This window comes from Nelumbo nucifera, chromosome 5 (genome assembly GCF_055504915.1).
Source record: "Nelumbo nucifera cultivar China Antique chromosome 5, China Antique-T2T, whole genome shotgun sequence".
Classification (NCBI taxonomy): domain Eukaryota; kingdom Viridiplantae; phylum Streptophyta; class Magnoliopsida; order Proteales; family Nelumbonaceae; genus Nelumbo; species Nelumbo nucifera.
In genome coordinates this window covers 39,477,657-39,490,290 of record NC_142653.1, presented here as the reverse complement: position 1 = coordinate 39,490,290, position 12,634 = coordinate 39,477,657, and positions in this window count along the sequence as shown.

The following is a 12,634-nucleotide window of genomic DNA, read 5'->3' as shown; positions in this document are numbered from 1 at the left end:
GTTCAAATCCAATTTAAAACAGGTCAGGCCAGATCAAAGGATCTGGCTACTCGACCCATGATCAGTTCTAGAAATAATTTATGGGTGGAACATAGATGAAGTGATAACATATCAACCTTTCATCCGGCGGCTTTGCATCAACTAATATAAAAGAAAAACAAAAACCCAATTGGTTAATAACACCTCTGCTTCTAATTAATCTAGGTCTTCTAATCTCCCAGATAAAAGGTCACCATTAACAAATAGGAGACAGCTTTAATGGCCCACCATGAATATCAAAATCTCAAACTGTCCATTCTCTGCTGTCATGGTGATGAATGAAAAGGATACTGAACATCAGCTGCTAACCACCTCATGGGCTTAACCACGCCACTCACCCTCCCTTTTGTCTTCGTTTCCAAGTCCCAAGCTCAAGTGTGCATATTTCAAAGAAAACAAAACAAGGGTAGTTTTGCTTTCCTAAATTCCCTCACACAAAATTGCAGCCCCTAAAGCATTAGTTTAGAATTTAGATTACAATATCCCATCAATTCGGATGCCAAATTTTATCTTATCTTTAAGGTGCGCGCATGTCTTGAATCATAAATTAGAAAAACCAATTCCTCCCCTTTAAAGCATGGAGGCCTTACTAAAATATGAATAAATATAATATCTGTAGTTTTGCATACATAAGTATCTGTTCCCATGTATTTTGGACCTGATGACAATGACGTAGGACTGAATTAGGGCATGCTTATTCTTTGCTTAACGTAGATTATAAAATGAGGCTTGTGCAGGCCATGTGGGTGCTTGCTGACAGCACGTGGTTATTCGTGCCGACCACGTGGTGAGCTTGACATGCTGGCATTTTCTTATCTTAATGCTGGCATGCTGGCTTTATATATATATGTATGTGTTTGTGCATGTATGATGTTTGTGTGTGTGAAGATTAATTAAATGGATTGATCACTTAATTGGCCCAAGCTTTTACATTAGGTTGGGCTTGCATTTGATGGTTGCAATGTGGACCATTTTAGAGCCCATTTGGAAGGCTTCAGATTTGATTGAGCTGTTTTGAAGAAGCTGCTAAAACCAATTTCAGCCAAAAGTCAATTTCTTAGTTACATTAAAGTATATAAGGCTTGGTCTGAAAAGAGTACAAATGCAAATATATACAGCGTAAATACATACAAAATAATACAAAATATAAGGTTTTTCACTCTGCATATTTGCATATGTACTCCTTCCAAACTTAGCCTAAGGTTGTGTTTGGTTGCAATGCAAACTTATATGTCCTAGTACAAATGCATGGAAGTGCAAATGTAAAAATGCAAATTATATTCTTGTTTAATTTTATTTTAGATTTTGCTTTATTTTACTTCATGTCTTAGTTTACTTCATCTGTACTGCAATAAAAAAAAACTAAAATTGAAAAAAAAAATAGTCAAAATTTACACTAAAATTATTTGCTGCCATAGTTATGCATCAGTATAAATTTATTTGCATTGCAGCCAAACACAGCCAAAGGGATTTATGGGTTTTTCACCAAATACAGCTTTTAGGCTTACTATCTGAGGCCCACTTTGCAAAGCCACAAGCTTTTGCATGAAAGCCCTCCCAAACGGGATGGACAAGTACAGCCCAAGCACAATTCCGGGCCAAACCTTCTTCATGCTTCAGCATGAGTTGGGTGGGCTTAATTTCGGACCTTGGGTAGGCATTTAGGCAAGCACAACCTTACCATAGGCAATTTACTAAATTGTATTTTATATTGACAATAATTTTTAGGGTAAATTACAGATTGTCTCCTTGTACTTAGATGTGATGACATTTAGCCCCTCGACTTTGTTTTATGGCAAAGATACCCCCTGTATTTTTAGATTTCAGCACTTTGCCCCTATAATACGCCATTGACGAGTTGGGGTCTCCTGCAAACAAAACACCTTCCAACACTCTACCAATGTAATCTTACACCACATATCTCACCATAAGAGTTGGAAGGCAGGATATCCGGACTCGCCATTGACAGGGTTGACTATAAGGATAAAATTATTAAATTGCCCATTTGAGATTTGATGTGTTGGGAGTAAAAGCTATCAAAACGAGGATAATGGGATGCTAAGATAGAGTTTCTCTCTTGCACTGGGTTGTGCTTTCAAACCCTACCCAATTCAAAAGAAATACTATATTTTAGCTTTTATACTCCGCCCATTGAATCTTGAATCTGAATTGGCAAAACAAAGTTCAGAGGACTAAGTATACCACCCACAAACTACAGGATTGCAGTCCGTAATTTACCGTAGGTTTTACTTGTGTGTGTATGTACAGTGTAAATACATATAAAATAATACAAAATATAAGGTTTTGCACTCTACATATTTGCATTTGTACTCCTTCCAACCTCAGCCTGAGGTGTTGATCATTCCAAGGGATGTTTCTTTTGTGTTCTGTCTATTCTTCACACTATAAATTCAAAATCCAAGCATAGATTCGCCTAACTCGGATGAAATCTTTTTCCCAAATAAAACTGATCATATGATGTAGTAAGATTTTTTTTTTTTAATTAATTAAGGCCATGTTTGATTTGCTGTTGTGAGTCTCATTCTTTCAGTTCTTACTCATTTTGGGCAAGAATGAATCATATGAAAGCATTTATTTACAAAATTCTTGCCATAGGACTCATTATTTTAGAATAAAAATGAATTCATGGCATAAAATCAAGCTAACTTGTAGAATGAAATATAATGATGCTTCATATTGCGCATTTCGTTTCTATTAAAAAAACTCTATACCACTAGCATAGATTTCTACCGACGGATGGCTGATAGTCTGTTGTAAAAACATATGCTGACAGATATTGACCATTGGCCATCGGCCAATAAAAATCTATATGGCAGTTTTTGAAACCTAGTATGTGGTTGGAATCGTGGGCGCCACTAGGCTCCACATCAGCATAATAGTGAAAAAACGTCTAACCGTTGTGAGAAGCTTTAAAAAATAACTTCCACAAACAGTAGGTGTGCACAGAAACCAAAGTCACATTTTGCTATTCTCGATGCATACGGAAGAGTATGAGAGGGGAAATGCTGAAGTGATGCCTATGTGGCAGCATTTATTGAAAAAACGCCCACACTTCCAAATACACACGGCGTCTGGCAGTGGTGGTTTATGACTGTTCGTATAGAATTTTTTTGAAAAATGAAAATAAACAATATGAGTATGAGTTTATGATGTTTTATTATATTTTATGACTTTATTAATATATTATATTTGTTAAATATACTATTATCAATTTGATGAAATTGTTAGATATTTTGCACTTTTTCATGTTTTAAATTTTATTTTTAATCTTACAAATTTTAGATTCCATTTCTATTTTGAAGTTCCAATATCTTTTCATCATTAGAATAGCTGTCTACCCAATTCAACAAACTATTTTTTTTTAATTAGTTTTAAATAGGTGCTAATTGCTTCCAAAAAAATGAATGAAAATAAAATTTGTAATCAAACGGGTTCAAAACTTATTCTCATTCTTGCCATAAAAAGAATGCATGTTTAAAAAAAAAAAAAAAGCGTTCGATTAGTAGTAACATTCTCTCATTGCTCATTTTTACCCATTTTTGTCAATTCTAAAATTTTATTATTGGAAAGAATGAACAAAAATGAATTTTGAACCAAACACGACAAGGGACGATGCGTAAGATGTGAACCTATCTAAATTCCTTTGCTGAGTTTGGGCTCAGTATGGGAAGAATGCAAATACAAATATGTTCAGTGCAAGTGGAACCTTATAAATAGGAACGCAAGTTGGGCCGAACTAACTTGGATTCGGAAAAAGTCTAACTCAACCCAATGTGTCAAAAATCAGACCCTGACAAAACCTGCGATTTTAACCCAACCCAGTTATGTGATCAGGTGGGCCAGGTGGGTTTGAACTGGAACTTCTTTGATATGTCAATATGGATCGGTACTTTCTGATACATGCCCAATACCAGGTGATACACCTCGATACAAGTGAAACGATATTGAAATTGGACCATTCCTCCTAGAATCTGTTTATGGGCCGGGCTTGGGCTTAACTTTTGACAAATTTGAATGGGCACGGCGCATGAACAACCTCAAACCCTAAGTGGTACCTTAAACGTTGCTCGTGCCAATACAGGATAGGTGAGAATCTTAAATAGAAAAGGAGTAACCATTTAATGGGCCGGCCCATTGGAGTCGGAGATATCGGAGGAAAATATCAACACCATTAACAAACTTTTGGCAACAGACCTTTTCAAAGTAGAATAGATAATTCATGGGCTAGGCTTGGATCCAATATTTTGGGCTTTTTGGGTTGGGTTCGGGCCTAACCTTTAGGTAGACCAAGTCCTGCTTGACCTGAGCCCAGCCTGACTGTATACATTGAAACATACATAGATAAGGTTAATTGACCAACCCTATTGCATCAAATCTGAAGGCATGTTGGGTCCAGTTGGAAAGATCGGGCTTGACCGGCTCGATCCAGACTTGGGCCTTAGACCCAAATCTTATGGTTGAATTTGGGTTGAACATAAATCCGGCCCAATCCGCCAACTTGTGTCCCTAGTATTAAGAGAAAAGAGAAATCAATCAAACCAAAACAAATATATATATATATATATATATATTTAAAATTGGTTTGTCCATGTCAACAACCTTCTCCTTTGAGAGAAGTTATTTATCTATTTTCTCTATTTTTTTGTTTTTTTCTTATTTTATTTTATTGTAAAAATATAGGCAAATTCAAATAACAATAATAATTTCAAATAGCCCACTTTTATCATAACCCATGCTTTAGACAAGAACCAGTATAGGAAGACATGCAAGGGTCAAAGGTCAGCTAGTTCTTCTTTCTCATCTCTCTCCGTTCTTCACGTTCAGAACCCAACTTACATTTTTTTCTATTTTGGGCAAATAGCAGGGCTATTTCTCTAAGGTTATGTTTGGTTTGAAGGAAAAGGTAGGGAAAGGAAGGGAAAGACAGGGAAACCAATACAAGATTTGTAAAGGTTTCCCTACCTTTCCCTACATTTTCCTTCAAACCAAACATAGCCTAATTGGTTCGATCAAAAATCACAATAAAGCAAGGGGCGATAGGTTCTTCCTCTTGGATCGTTCTGAAAGGTATGTATTCCAACCCTCTTTGTTTGACAAAAAAGCATTAATCACTTTCTCATATGAAAGTTCAAAAGCTTAAAGATTGGACGATGGCCAAATATAGCTTTTCCTGGCCAGTTTTGATGCAAAGATTGGACAACGAAGACTTCTCCTTAGTTTCATGAAAAGATTGGCCGAAATTACATGTTGGTTTGTTTCTGTGTTCGCTCCTTCGAGCGGAGGTCAAGCGAAGAAGAAAGCCTCCGAACAGGTATAGGTCAGGTTTGAATATGTCAACCCGGTCCATTTAACTAATGTTATGTGGCAGCGTTATTAAATGGACTAGGTTCTAATCAGATAACAATCCATATTTGGTCCATTCCCGATTTAATAGAGTTTTTTATTTAATGATAATTACAGTATTTATTAAATCAACATACAGTTTTTAGTAAATAAAATTATAGTTTTCATTAAATAAAAGTACTGTATTTATTAAATCAAAATACATTACATAAAAATGTTGTATTTATTAAATAAAATATGATTTTTACATAAAAGTTACTGTATATAAAAATACGATTTTTCTTACATATAAATAATGTATTTATGTATTTCTTACATATAAATAAAATATTTTAATTAACAGTATATTGCTAACAGAATTTTTTATTAATTACAGTGTTTAATAAAATATAGTATTTAACTCATTATTCTAATTAAGGTATTTATTTAATTAACAATATTTTCTATTGTTATGTTTGGCTTTTATAATGGGGGTAAGGGTAGTTTGTAATTTTAGGATTTTTAAGGGGTATTTAGTAATTTTATTAAGCTCAAGGGGTATTTTGGTCAATATGGGTCTAAGGAGGTCAAAACTAAAATTCTAATATAATAGTGGGTATTTTGGGTAAAAAAATGTGGGTAGATTGGTTTGAGTATACATAGTGGTTTTGCATGTGCAGACCAATGAAATTGACTAAAATAGAATATTTTTTATATGGAGGTGCAAATGAGGGTATTTTTGTTAAAATTTTACAAGGTCGGGCTTTAAAGCATTTTGAATTCGATTGGTAGGTTCAAATTGGCCCAAATAGGCCTGAATTAAGTAGATCTTGAGGGTAGTGATTCAGTCAATCTAAAGCATTCTGGATTGATTGGTAGAGTCAGATTGGTCCAACCTTGCATGGATCAGGATCCGAAAAGGGCTTGATTTGGTCAATCCGAAGCTTTGAAACGAAATCTTGGTGCAACTAAGAGGCAAACAAAGGTATGACTAAATTTTTGTGAGTAGGGTTTTTAGGGTGTCTAGGATCTGATGGAAAGATTTAGATGGCCAAAATGTATCTTTATTTGATGAAGGGGCAAATGGGGGAATTGTGGGTTGAAAATTTATGGGTAGATGTTTTGGTGCGCCTAGGGTTCAATCATATGGTTTGATTAGTCCAAAGGTGTTAGGATCAAGGAGATCCTGGGATGCTTCAAGCAAACAAGAGGGTTTGAAAGGGAATCTTGATTTGATTAAAGAGTAAGTGGAGGAACCTTGGGTTGTAATTTCATGGATAGGTATTTTAGGAGGTCTTGGTTCTGATGGTAGGGTTTGGGATTTTTAGGCGCTTCAGAGAGATCAGAACGGTCTAATTAGGTTTTTGGGGGTAATTTTTAGTGACGACTAAGCAAACATCGGGTGTTGGCAATGAGGTTTCTAAAGGTATTTATCTATTGGATCATTTGGTGGGGTTTGATTGGTCTATAAATGGTTTGATCAATGGCATTTAAGAAATATATTGGCTAATGAGATAGCCCAAATCAAGGGTTAAATGGGGGATATCTATGATGAAATCAGTGGTTAGGTGTTTATAGGTATCTAGGTCTCTTTAAAAGCCCATTATCTCTAATTTGTAATTCAGTTTAAAAAATTCCCGTGCATCGTATGGGTATCGACTAGATATTAAACCACTCACCAAATCAACGGTTTTTGGCAAAATAACGATTTTGGCATAAAACGGAACCATCAACTAACCAGTTCCTAGTTCTTCTGGTCAGGTCCAGTTTTAAAAACCATGATATAAATCAAATAATATAAATAGGTTGAGGTTAAACAATCAAAAAATTGTTAATTTAAAAATCCACTAAACTTTCACTAAAAATAAATATTAACAAAACTTAGTAAATATTAAAAATGTGTTTCAATTCCACTTAAAAATCCAACTTAATAAATGCTAATAAAAATAAGAAATTTAAATATAAATATATTAATTGATAGTTTTAATAATATTATTAACTTATGAGTTAAGACCTTAATAAACGCTAATAAAAATATTAATTGATAGTTTTAAATTACCAACAATTAATTAAAAATCCATAGGGATCAAAGTATCGGCACAGGCCGATACGCCAATAGGGTGTATAGACTGACTCTTTCTGTAACAACAAATCTGATTTTTAATTTAATACTTTTAGTCAATTAACAACAAATTTTTATTTTTAATTTAATACTAGCAAGGACCCGTGCGATGCATAGGAAAATCTGAAAGATTTAATAATTTTATTTTTCATTTAATGTTGATTTATAAAAAATTATTATTGTTAATTGAATATGAAAAAATATTTTTATTAATAATTTGTAGTAATTTTAATAAGTTTTATTCTTTTTATTATTTTTAAATGAAATTTTAATTAATTTTAAATAAATAAAATTAATTATAAAAACTAACAATTTTATTAATTCCACTAATAATTAACAATTATATAGGAATGACAACGGGGTGGGTTCAGGGCAGGGCACCCTATCCCTTTCCCTGTCCCATAGTCAAGGCACTCTACCCCATCCCCACCGTCCTCAATGTCACGCGAGTTCAGGGGTAAGGCACCCCACTCATCATCTAGGATGGAGAATCCTTGAATAATTATTGATAGTCTAATAAATATTGTAATCTTAAATAATAGTTTAATCTCTAATAAGTATTAATCTATAAATTATAAAAAATATATAATTACTAAAAATAAATTTATAACAAAAATATAATAAATACGATAAATTAAATTTCAAAAGTTAAATAGTAGTTGTTTAATCTCTAATAATTATTGATAATTTTCTATTAAATAACAAAAATAAAAATACATTTATAAATAATTATTAAAAGCATATTTATAAAAATAAAAATAATTACTAAAAATAAAATAAATATTAATTATAGTATATATAAATATATAATGAATATACATTATTATTGTAAAATTATTACTAATAAATATAATTTTGTTGATAGTTATTTTCTATAATTATTAATTGATATAAGAGAAATTAGTTATTTACAATATTATTTAGTTATTCAAATAATATTGTTATTTAAATTCTTAAAATATTAATTATTTATTGAATTTAATAATCCATAAATTATAACTGTACTGTTATTACATAATTCGTTATTAATTTTGTAAAATATTAAATTATTATTAATATGAATATTATGAATTCTATTATAATTATTTTTCTACTTTTAAGAATTTTTTTAACTTATTACATAATTTCGTTATTGTAACTATTTAAATTTTTGTCATGTTAAGTATTTTGTTATTTAAATATTTAAATAATATGTAAAATATTTAAAAAATCATTATTTGAATTTTATTTATTTTAATGTTATCACAATATTAAATATTTTGTTATATTATTTAGCTATTTTTAATGTTTTTTATTTAAGATTTTTAGTTATTGAAATATTTAAATAATGTTTTATTTTTAATGCTAAAATTTTATTATTTTAATAACATTTAAATTGAATAATTCGTAAAATTATAATTTATATTGTTACTACATAATTTCATGATGAACTTTGTAAAAATATTGAACTATTAATAATATAAATATTATTAAATCTAATATATTTTTTTTGTGTTTTGAATAAATATTTTAAGTTTAGTATATAGTTTCGTTATAACATTTAAATAATTCTGAATTTTTTAGTTGAAACTTTCTTTAGATAGATATAGATAAAAATTTGGGGAGAGGATAAATAGGAATTATAGATAGTTTAGGAGAGAATCTTGCTACTAAATTAGAGATAATTTAAGAGATAAATAGGAGTTAGAGATAATTTAGGAGATAAATAGGAATTAGAGACAATTTAGGAGAAAGTGGGGGAAAGTAGTGTCACTTGGCTAAACATTAGAAAAGCAAATTCCTCTTTCTTTATGGTTGTTATAAATAGTTAAGCATATGTGATTTCCTTATTGGTTTAATGGGTAATTATGTGGAATTAAAAAAATAAAAATTCAAAAAAAATAAAAAATTAGGAAGGGGGTTTGAAGCAAGGCAAGGTATAGTGATGTGGACAGACCAATTTTAATATATACTAGCAGGGACCCGTGCGATGCACGGGATTTGGTAAAAAAAGTGAAATAATGCATTTATAAATACTTCATTACTTCTAATTAAATATTGTAATTAATAATATTAATTAATTAATACTGTATTTTTTAAAATAATGTTAATTATTAAAAATTAAGAATAATAATGCAATTGTAAATACTTCTAATTAAATCATTTATAACTTGTAATTTTATGCTATTTATAACATAATAGATATCACTAATGTATTTTACATTAAGCTTTCAAAGGCCAGAACTGACTTGAACGAAGTGTTTCTTGGTGGAAAGTGCCCCGGAAAACCAACCTGAAATGGAGAAGAGCTACCTAACTTGCATTTTAGAATCCAAGGAAGAAGAAAAACTAAAAACAAAGAAAAATGAAACTTATCTCTCCAACTTACTATAAGATGAAAAACAAAAAACAAAGAAAAAATTAGTAACCTAAAACTTATCTCCAATGTTCTCACTACCAATCTGTAAACCTCGTCAAAACTTTATTTCCGACATACTTGAAACTATTGAAATAGAATTTATCTCCAACGTTGTCACTGAGTTTACTTTCTGTGAACACAATACAGAACAAATACAGAGTTTACTTTCAAAGAATAGGATTTAACCCCCCAAAAATATAGAAAACATAATCTAAAACATACCTGATATGTGTTCACTGAAGAACCATAAAAAACTGGAGGATGTGCCTTTATTCTTCTATGTTCACCGGTCTCAGATTTTTAATGTCTGAGGTGGCTTTGTAACTTTGATTGAGATGCATTGGAAGAAGATGGAGAGGAGTTTGGAGTATCCTTGAAATAAAAGCATGTGGCAGGAGATGCAGTGGAAGCCCAAACGCCTTTTGCAAAACATCTCGCTACAAACTCATTTTATTGGTTTAAGTGATATTATGTGGATTAAAAAAATAGGAAATTCAAAATTATGAGAAATTAGGAAAAAGGTGGGGGAGAAAGGAGAGATGTGTTGACATGGCATGTATAATTTTAATATATATATATATATATATATATATATATATGTGTGTGTATGTATATATGTATATATGTATATATTAATTTCTAGAAATCATCATATTTTCAGATATATACCGGTAATTTCTTGGCTAAAACTAATTAAATATAATTACCCGATAATTATGTGTAATTTTATGCTATTTATAGCTTAGATTATAATTACTATTTAATACTGTGAATTATACTACTGTTAATTAATTAAATGTAATTTTCTGGTAATTATAATTTATAGCTTAACTTATAATTACAGTTAATTATAATAACCAGTGTTAATTACTTTTAATTAAAAATATATTTATTAATACTGGAATTATTTATATGTAAATAAATGTAATTTTTTGAAACTAATTACTGTTAATTAGTAAATTACCATATGTTGATTTTTGCTAATTATATAAATAATTATTGTTGATTATACAAAAAAATTACGGTTAATTTTGTGATAATCACTAGTGTAAATTAAATATTGTATTCAATACTGTTAATTAATAGATACAGTATTTTTTAGAATAATGTTAATTATTAAAAATTATGAAAATACTGTTAATTATTAAAAATTATGAAAATACTGTTAATTATAAAAAATAATTACTGTTAATTTTCTTCTTTTGAAAATACTGTTGTTTAATAAATACGTTACTGTTAATTGCAGTTCATTTTTGTTACTTTGTTTTTGGTTATTTTTTTGAAAATACTGTTATTTAATAAATATATTTTTATTAAATTACTGTTAATTAATAAACAGTAATTATTAATACTTGTAATTAATAAAATTAAAAGTAATGTATTTATTAAATAGTGTCAATTAAATACTGTTAATTACATATTTTCATATTTCCAGAAACATAGTTACATAGTTTTTGGTTATATTTTTTAAATACTGTTATTTAATAAATGCATTGTTTTTAAATAAATAATGTAATTAACAAAATACTGTATTTATTAAAATTACTGTTAATTAATTTAATATTGTAATTAATACTGTTAATTAAGAAATACTGTATTTTTAAAATAATGTTAATTATTAAAAATTAGAAAAATACTGTAATTATGAAAAGTGTTGTAATCAAAACAATACTGTAATTATTAACGTCAACCAATAAATAATACTGTGATTACAGTTAATTACAGTATTTATTAACATTTGGACGTTAATTATCTCACAACCAATCCACGTAATCAACATTAAATTTGTTGACGTTAATTACAGTATTTATTAACGTTTGGACGTTAATTATCTCACAACCAATCCACGTAATCAACATTAAATTTATTGACGTTAATTATTGTTAATGTTAATCAACATTAAATATTGAAATTAATCGTGTAATGGACGGTTGGTGCGAACCGTCCTAAAACGATTTGGGTTCGGACGTACCCGATATTCTATAAAAAAAAGGGGTCGCGAAAAAACCCGTTTTCATTGTCTTCTTTGCCCGACCGTTGAAACGGGTTCTGCGACGACCCGGTTAACTTTTTTTTTCATTTTTATTGTTTTTTTGCTGTTTTCTCTATTTTCTAATGAGTCGATTTTATTTTTGATTCTCAGCATCAGAAAAACACTTAATAATTAACCCAATAATGCAAAAAAAATAAATCACCTAATCAAATCTGTTTTTCACAAAACAAAAAAACAAAAAACAAAATCAAATACGTACCTAGTCTAAGCAAGCAAATTGGAGAGTTGCTGAGATTTTTCTTTCAAACTAAATCACGTCTGCTCAAGTGAATTCGAATCTGAGACCTGAGTAAAGTTAGACTGAAAAAAAGAAAAGAGAAAACATGCATGGGAGTCCAACGGTTTTTGTAGAAAAGCTTGGAAGTCCAAAGTTCCTAAGCTTCCTATAAGATAAGATTTAATGGAAGACGTGGGGAGGGGCTTTGGAAGTCCAAACGTTCCCACGCTTCCTAAAGATTGGTTGCAAGATAATTACATGGATTAAAAAATTAAGAAAAACAAAAAAAATAGAAAAATAGAATAGGGGTTTCCTCCAAAGAGAGATCTGCTGACATGGCATGACTAGTTTTAATATATATATATATATATAGATAGATAGATAGATAGATAGATACTTGCATGGGATTTAGTAAGAGAAAGCTAAATAATAAAAAGAGTCATACACTAAAATCTATCCTAT